The 8,787-nt window shown below is 46.1% G+C and overlaps 1 pseudogene; it reads left to right on the forward strand.

Annotated features, from left to right (window-relative positions):
- Window positions 1-5,043: 5,043 nt before the first annotated feature.
- Window positions 5,044-7,627, forward strand: LOC9652295 (annotated as a pseudogene).
- The last annotated feature ends 1,160 nt before the right edge of the window (window positions 7,628-8,787 follow it).

An 8,787-nucleotide genomic window follows, 5' to 3' on the forward strand; every position in this document is an offset into this window, starting at 1 on the left:
AGAAGCTAAAGGACTCCACCATTTTAGGATGGCTGTGGCACCTCACTACCACTTGCACAACAACTTGGGCCAAGGGAGGATTAATGATTAGCAATGGCATCCATGCAGCAACTCTTCTCAATGCCCATGGTCATTCTCTACTTCCATCCAGTTTGTCTTAAGTGGATGCTTCTTCCATCACTGAAGTTAACCAGGCTCTCAAGGTTCTTTTCCTAAAACTTATTGAGGATGACACGCTGTTGGAAATCCAATTTGTTAACTGCAATATGATTGACTTCTTCAACACGGACTGGACTATATCAATACTTGACTTCTTTGCCATGACTACACAAGTCCAAAGATCCCTTGGCTTCAACAAATCTGGGGATTTCACATTGATTCCTTCGCTGCAACATGGTGAGGAATTTGTCTAAGTGGTGGATTCTCCAAACACTTTTCCAACTCTAGCACCACTTGAGGAGTCACTAAGGACCCCTAATGAGGATCTACTAACCACTTTCTTCTAGACAAATAGCCATCTCCAGTTGCCTCCAGCAAATGCCTTGGAGTGGTATCTGCTGCAGCCATGGATTTTTTGACTTGCTTCCATAGTGTGGAGCTTACATCTTGAGCCTATATCCACCCCCAAGTTGTACTAACTCTACCTTTATAGAAAATTCCTCAAGATGCATATACTTTAACATACAACCTTAGAAGCTTGCCGACTAATGTGCTCACACCTTCTTAAAATGCAACTTTTGATCTTGAAATTCTTCACTACCTTCCTCAGAGTCCTCTACATGATCTCAGCATTGAGACAGAGCCTTTTCAAGTGGTACATAGTAGTTTTGGAGCTGTCAACAAAATAAGGTCACATGACATCAACAACACTTTGGAGAGCACAACTTCTTCACTCTCTTTGAGTACACTTTTGACTTTCCAGCTTAATGACTACACTCTTGGTGGCACTTTTCACCCCAAAGCTGTAATCAAGCCTTGCTGCTCACTTGGGATATGACCATGACATAAAGGTAGTGGGCATTTTCCAGTAGCATCTCGACTTTTCCTTCAAGTTTCTCCCAACTTGGCACCTCGTCTCAGCACTTCCCAAACTTAGGTTCATGGCTGGATCCTAACTTCATCCTACTACAACACTTGAAGCATTCTCCAACACTGTCAACACTTCACCCGGCCACCAATCTTCATCAGCAACACACGATGACTTCCACAAATCCTTGGGGACACTTTCTACGATCCTCAGAAGGCTCCCATCCTTCCAAGCAGTTCCAGCATCCTAGATTCTCTTACAGTAACATTATTCACCACCTCGGTATGGTCAATGCAATGCAGCACTTGAGGGTGACTCGGCCAGTTTCGGTGGCATTCCACGCCTTCTATAGGATGCCTTGCATCCTTCTTGTAGCACATGTGATCATGGGATTGGTAGATTTAGTGTGAAAATGGAGGTGTTAGTTCCTCTTAGCTTAGTAGGGGTTGTTAGTCAATAGTCAATGAGGATATTAACATCTCTAAAGGGGGGGTGAGTGGACTGCGGTATGGGTGGATGACTAGTTGCTTCATATGGAATAACTAGTCTACACAATGGAAGGATTGGTAGATTCAGTGCGGAAATGGAAGTGTTGGTTCCTTTTAGCTCAGTAGGGGTTGTTAGTCAATAGTCAATGAGAACATTGACATCTCTGAAAGAGGGGTGAGTGTAGCGCATGTGATCATGGGATGAGATTTGAGTATACTGTCACCGTGGATCCTTAAAACCTTAGGGGATAAATGGGGATAAAATAGCCACTAAGGGCTCTCTCATCAAGCAATTGCCCCTTTTCCAATTGGCTTAAGAGGGGAGAGATAAGGTGCGCTACACTCCTGAAATGGTTCCATCATCATCATCCATCACAGAAGCTACTTGCACTACTCTTTCTTTTGGTAATGAGATCTTTCCATCTTCACTCATTTTTTAACTTTTTTTTGCTTTTTCTTTTTTTATCTTTTTGCTCTCACTCTTCTTACATCTTTCTTCAATCCAGAGAATCACATGGAAAAAGTCTCTTTCCATGATGAACACGCTCTAGCTACATTACTGATTGTATGAAAATTTCTCGACTCTTGCTAATTTGTGCTTCATTTCTTTTCCTACATCAGTTCCATCCTCACATTTTCATCACCATTCTATATCATCCATACTCTAGAATTCCCTACCACACACTCATACCATCATTGCCCAACTCTCACTACACATACCCAATAATATCTTTCACATTTTCCACCATTCATCATCCATTTATACTAGACATTTGGGGACAACAATTCATCATAGAGGATCTTCTAGACAAGCAACAACATAAATTAAGATATTCTCATGCACAACATGTGAGATATTCGATGGACTAGTCACATACCATGACTTTCTTCTCTTTGGAGCTTATTTCTTCTTCTAGTAGGAGAGCCCAATTGTAGAGGGCATCTAACTGCTTTCAAAGGTGTGGCCAACAAAGACAACACCCTTTTCTTTCACAAATGAACCAGTTTGCCACCTTTTGAGCGGCAGTCCAACAACTTTTGGTGTGAGCAGTAGTTGTGACTTCACATTTCACTATATCAGATTAGAGCCCATCCTTGGACACACTCAATCATATAATCTATCTACCAAGATCCCCTATCATCCCTCTCTTCCATTATAGTTCATCTCTTATTTCACAGTTACCACCATTGAACAATACATTCCCTATGCTTTCTTCTTAATTCTTAGCCGAAATTTTGAGCACAAATTACATGAGCTTGATGTTGTATTAGCATATTCACTTTCCAGAGCGTGGGAGCTAAGTTTAAGCTTGTTTCCATTTGGTTTTCTTGCTCTTTTTTCCTTATTTTTCCCTCTTTTCCTACTTTTTTTGAGTATCTAATTCAACTACATAATTTCCTATTGAATTTCCCTGTGTCTCTTCACTTTAAACTCTTTTCCCATCTTGTACTTTCATCTTTATTCAATTTTTTATTTCCATCTCTTGTTTTCTTTTTCATTTCTCTTTGTTTCAACAATTACCCTCTCTAGACACTATATTCTAGCATATGGGAACATCTCAGCCGTGGGTTCTTACGCACTAGAGTCTTATGCACCCACCAATGGTTGCTTGTTGTAGCACTAGCTCATTGCCACCTTCTCCTCGTATCACATGTTATAACTAGAGAAACAATTCCTACTCCCACTCTTACCCCTACTCCCACTCCTACTCCTACTCTTACTCTTACTCCTATTCTTATTACTTCTACTCCCACTCCTACTCCTACTCTTACTCTTACTCCTATTCTTATTACTTCTACTCCCACTCCTACTCCTACTCTTACTCTTACTCCTATTCTTATTACTTCTACTCCCACTCCTACTCCTACTCCTCAATTGTAGCTATGGGTGTCTTAAGAGAGAGGGAGATGATATTTTGATTCTGAAAATATTCCAAATGATTATATAAAAACCACATGAGGATGAAATATCAAGGGTCCTCCCCATTTTCTCTTGGAATTGAGTTTGGATCTATGGCTTTATGAATTTGTGTATGAGGGATAGATCCACGGTTGGGGCTAAAAGATGCCCCAACAAATACTCTTCCCACCTTCCACCTCTGGGTGCCCTAACCATTTGGCTAGAGTGAGGTTTTAATGAGCCATGTTAGGTATCAAGTAGGTAGTGTTAACCACACTTAAATTAAGAGCATCAACCATTTGATCTCTCGGAAGAGTTAGAGTTTAGCTCTTGAACACTTCACCAAATTACCCCACTTACCTATTTATATTCACTTTAGCCTTAGACTCCTCAATGGGTATATCATCATCCACCACATGGGTATAACCTTCATTGGCCACACTAGCTTTATTAGCCAAATTGGTTCCACTAAAGTCCTCCCCCTATTATCCTTTTGGAACTCACTAAACTCCTTAGGGTTTAGGAGACCTTTAGATTCAAACTTAAACTCAAACTAGGTTTCGAACTTAGTCTTGTGGGCCTATCTTAGACTTTATTTCAAAGTTTATCTTGGGTCCATCTTGGACTCTTTTTCGGGCTCTATCTCATGTCTATCTTGGACTCCAATTGGATTGGACCTGGTGGTAATTTTCTAAGAGTTCTCACATTGCAAAGAATGGAGTATAGAGCAAGCAGTGCATAGCGAAGAAAAAGCAACATGGTGGAAAAAATCAGGGCCAAAGGGCAAAGTCAAGGAAATTATCACTAGACTGATGGTTTACAAAAAGTAATGATGCAGAGATTCAACTCAAAGAACTTGAGCGAGGCTATAAAGGAACAGGTAGGACTTGACTCTTGGAAAGTGATGCTCGAGATTTATGGGACTTCCACATTCAAGATTTGATCAGATCAGTGACATTCTTTTGGCCAAGGAATGGGGATATTGATGTGTGTTCCAGTGTATAGGATGGGATCCAGGCTTACGTGAAAAACTTGCTTTTGGAAAGAGCAATGGAAATGTTTAGAGAGATGCCATCACCAGATACTGTCTGAACGCAATGATCTCGGGTCCTTTGATTGCATGCCTTTCCCCCACTGTGGCAAAGGCAGCAATCACGGTTGGTAAGAGGTTCCACCTCTCAGTCTCCAGCGTTGGCTCTATGCTTGCGGATCCAAGACATGAGCAAACACAGCTACACAAAAAACAAGAAGAACAGCGAGCAAGTGTACCTCGAGGCTTCACTCTCCTGGATGGAACTAACTTTTTTTTCTCCAACGTGAACACATGGAACAAGGACAGTGGTCCCAAAGTACGCACGGACAAGTCATGCCTAGACACCACGTAAGACATCGTGAAAAGAAAAACACTCCAAGGAGATTTTTACTTAGATTGTTGTGTGGGAGAACAGCATGCTATGTGGTTTGATAAGAGGTCATATCGATTTTCTCACTTTCACCACCTTAGCATGACATCACACAACACAAATTCAACCCAACGACAATGAGCCCACGGGACTCGAACCTGGACCTCCTAATCGCATCTCGGGAAGATTCCATTTATTTTCTCTCTGGCTCTGTCGGGCACATCGTCAATGGCGGAGGCGGCGCTACAAACATTGATCGGTTCTTCAAAGTCCAGGCTCTGCCGCTAGGCGTTGGCAGAGTTCTTCACGTCTCGCCCATCGATCCGGCGCCGATTTATGCCGCGCTCGATCGATCCAGGTTACTGAAAGTGAAGTGCTGCATTTCTCAGGGATCCTCCTCGATCCAGGTTACTGAAAGTGAAGTGCTGCATTTCTCAGGGATCCTCCTCGATAGCGCTCCTCCATCGTTCCTTCTCCTCGAAATATCGCTCCTCATCGATCTCCCCTCCTTCCGCATTCGCGAAATATTTCTCTTTTCTCGAAATATTTCTCTCTACTTGTCGATCGATTCCACTCTCCAGCAATTCTCACCATGACGGAGCTCGAGAAATCCATGGCGGACGGGGAACACCGCACATCGGACACCCTGCTCGTGAGAATCGCCGAGCGGCCCCTTGCTGTCGCGCTATCTTCTTCCTCACTGCTGTCAGAGCATCGGATGACGTGGCAGCTTTGAGGGGTTCCCGTGGATCAAAATGTCCGATCACAATGGACAGCTTTGACCCCTTCCAATGTCAAACAGCCCACTACTTCCACGAGAACCATGTGAACTCGTTCGCCCTTTAATCAAAAGGTATCGCTTTCTAACGCGGTGATAGTCGAGATTTGGAATCTCTCATCCAACATGGATTCGTTGCCGGGCATGTCTCCCGCGGCACTCTCGCTCGATCGCATCAAGCTCCAGCACCGGAGCCGATGCCCGCCAATGCCAGGAAAGAAGCCAATGCCGCAAAGTCCTCTAATCCCTCTTTCCCCTCCAAGAAAGGTAGCTCCACCCCGGCCTCGATCATCGATCGCCGCGAGCTCCTGGCGGGAACAATCGCCGGCGGAGCTTCGCTCGCAGCGTCCCCTAGTGGTCCCGCGCTCGCCGAGCCCGTGGGTTCGCCCACCTTCAAGCGCTGCCAGCCCGCCAACATCGCCAACACCAACACCTTCGTGATGTGCTGCCCGCCCAAGCCCAAGCGCGACACCATCGCCTTCAAGCCCGACACCGGCCCCATGCGCACCCGCCGCCCCGCCCATCTCGTGGACGAGGACTACATCCACAAGTACAACACGGCCTACGCCAAGATGCGCGCGCTTCCCTCGGATGATCCCCGGAGCTTCCGGCAGCAGGCAAACGTCCACTGCGTCTACTGCAACTACGGCTACCACCAGGAGGGCGATCCAAAGTCAACGCTCCAGATCCACTTCAACTGGCTCTTCCTGCCGTGGCACCGCTGGTACCTCTACTACCACGAGAAGATCTTGGGCAGTTTGATCAACGATCCAACCTTTGCGCTGCCGTTTTGGAACTGGGACAACCAGGACGGGGGGAGCTACATCCCCGAGATGTTTCGGCGCGAGGGCACCCCCATCTTCGACGCCAATCGCAACGAGGCAAACTACGCGCCCGCGCGAGTGGATCTCGGCTACGCGTCCGAAGTCGACCCCAAGTCCAGGCCCAACAAGCCCGACGATCAGATCCGCCAGGACAACATCTCCATCATGTACAACAACGGAAGCGTTCTTCGGCGCTCCCGTAAGGTACGTGTGCATGGCCAGAAAAAAGGTGACGGAGCCATGTCTTATGCAGGAAAGGAAACAATAACGGTGGGGATGGATCACTGGAGAAAACCCCACACACGGCCGTCCACATCTTTGGTGGCAGCCCAATGGCGAGGACCTGGGCAACTTCTACTCGGCCGGGAAGGATCCACTCTTCTACTCCCACCATGCTAACGTGGACAGGATGTGGGACGTGTGGAGGTCCCTGGGAAACCATGACTTCACGGACGCCGACTACCTCAACACCGAGTTCCTCTTCTTCGATGAGAACCAGGACCTCGTTCGCGTCAAGGTGAAAGATGCCACAAGTACGAGTACGCGTCCATGCCCCAGGACAAGGTCTGGATCGACTACAGGCCACTGCCGCTCGCAAAGACGGCCTTCGCGCAGCCCGTTGCTTCGTTGGTTCCTGGAGCTACTGCTATGGCGGCCGAGTATCCACTCGTGAGATCCTCGTCCCAGAACGCCGAGCCTGTCAAGGTTGGAGCGGGCCCGCTGACGGTCACGGTGGCGCAGCCCAAAGGCAGCGCTTCGGACGAGCTCCTGGTCCTGGAAGAGATGGTGATTGGGATGCAGAATAACACTAACTTCAACGTGTTCATCAATCTCCCTGAGGCCAACGAGAGCACCACGCTCTCCTGCGCTGAGTACGTCGGCTCTTTCTACAACATCCCCCACTTCATGCCCGGGATGACCGAGTCGAGCACTCGGACCACCAACGCCAGCTTCTCCATCAAGCCCAACGTCGAGATCTTGGGCTTGAAGGACGCGGACAAGCTCGTTGTCACTCTGGTGCCGCGCGGGAAGGACAAGGAGAAAGTCTTCACGTTCAAGGGTGCCAGAATACAGTACGCTTGACTTTTGATGGAGCTGTAACTTTCGTTCTGTTTAATTTGTTTCTTGTGATTGTAAAAAGAACAGCAGAAAACCAGCTGGCATGGTAAAAGGAAATCGAAATGGTGTTACTTGATGTTGCAATTTCCAATGTGAAGATGAAGCTTACGTAGATCCACTATCTAGACCAAAAATGCCACAATGAGAAGTATTCTATCAAACATACGCTGCTGCGAATGAAGACTCCTTGAGGCTACTGCTCTACGTGGATCTACTTGATCTACAACCTGCAAGGAAAGAACATATGCCACTGTTATCTTTCTTCCTGAATCTCACTTGAGAAGAAATCTTCATAGGCCGGGCACTGAAGAGATACGAAAGCCCAGAGGTTGAGTCGAGATAATTGATACCTGAAAGATTGTAAAAACCAGGAACTGATCAGGAAATCTTTTTCTCTCTTCCTGTAAGTTCCAAGCCTGGTAAAAGTTATAGAAACCGTTCTCTTGACAGGATATTGTCTCCAGAATAGCTTCGATTGAGCTCAATATTGAGCTTAGGAAAGGAGCCATACATCTACACGATCTGGATGCCGCAGTGCTAATCACTTCTGGAAGGGCAAATCGCTCCTCCCATGGCAGCGCATCGGGACAGCATGCCAAGCGAGAGACACATATCTAGAATCTTGGACCAGGCAACTCATCTCAGAAGTCTAAAAGAAAAAGTAAGATGTCCAATCACGAACATACAGATTTTCATACAGTGGGTGCGTTGTCTCCCCAGTAAAAGAGCGCGGGAAGGAGCCTGCAAAGAATAAGTTTAAGTGTAAAAAAAAAAAAAAGGAGACAAAGAAGAAGAAGAAGAAGAAAAGATTGTCTGTGGCGCCCGATGGGGCATACCGTAGCTTTCGCCAGATTTCTAGTCTTGCGTCACTTGCTCACTGATACGGGAACTCTGGCTCGAGATCAGGTCCCAAGGACAAAGAACAACAAAGACAAAAGAATGAGTTACCGTCCCAAGAAAATCAAGTGCGTCGCATCCCGCCCTCTGTCAGTGTCAACCTATGGAATCAGTGGAACTTGACGAGATTTGGTAATGATCTACAAACGTTATAGAAAAGGAAAGCTCAAATGAAACAAACTGTTCTAAGGTCTGTCCTCCTAGCCATGGGAAATGAAGCAGTGGAGGCTTGCTCTCTAAAATCTCTGGAAATGTAACCAAATGAGACAGGACGAAATGTTGCAAGTTATGTTTGCGTATAGAATCACATAGTCCAAAATAATTTACTTTGCTTAAGCAAACCAAAAAACA

The sequence above is a fragment of the Selaginella moellendorffii genome, unplaced genomic scaffold, assembly GCF_000143415.4.
Source record: "Selaginella moellendorffii unplaced genomic scaffold, v1.0 SELMOscaffold_7, whole genome shotgun sequence".
Taxonomy (NCBI): Eukaryota; Viridiplantae; Streptophyta; class Lycopodiopsida; order Selaginellales; family Selaginellaceae; genus Selaginella; species Selaginella moellendorffii.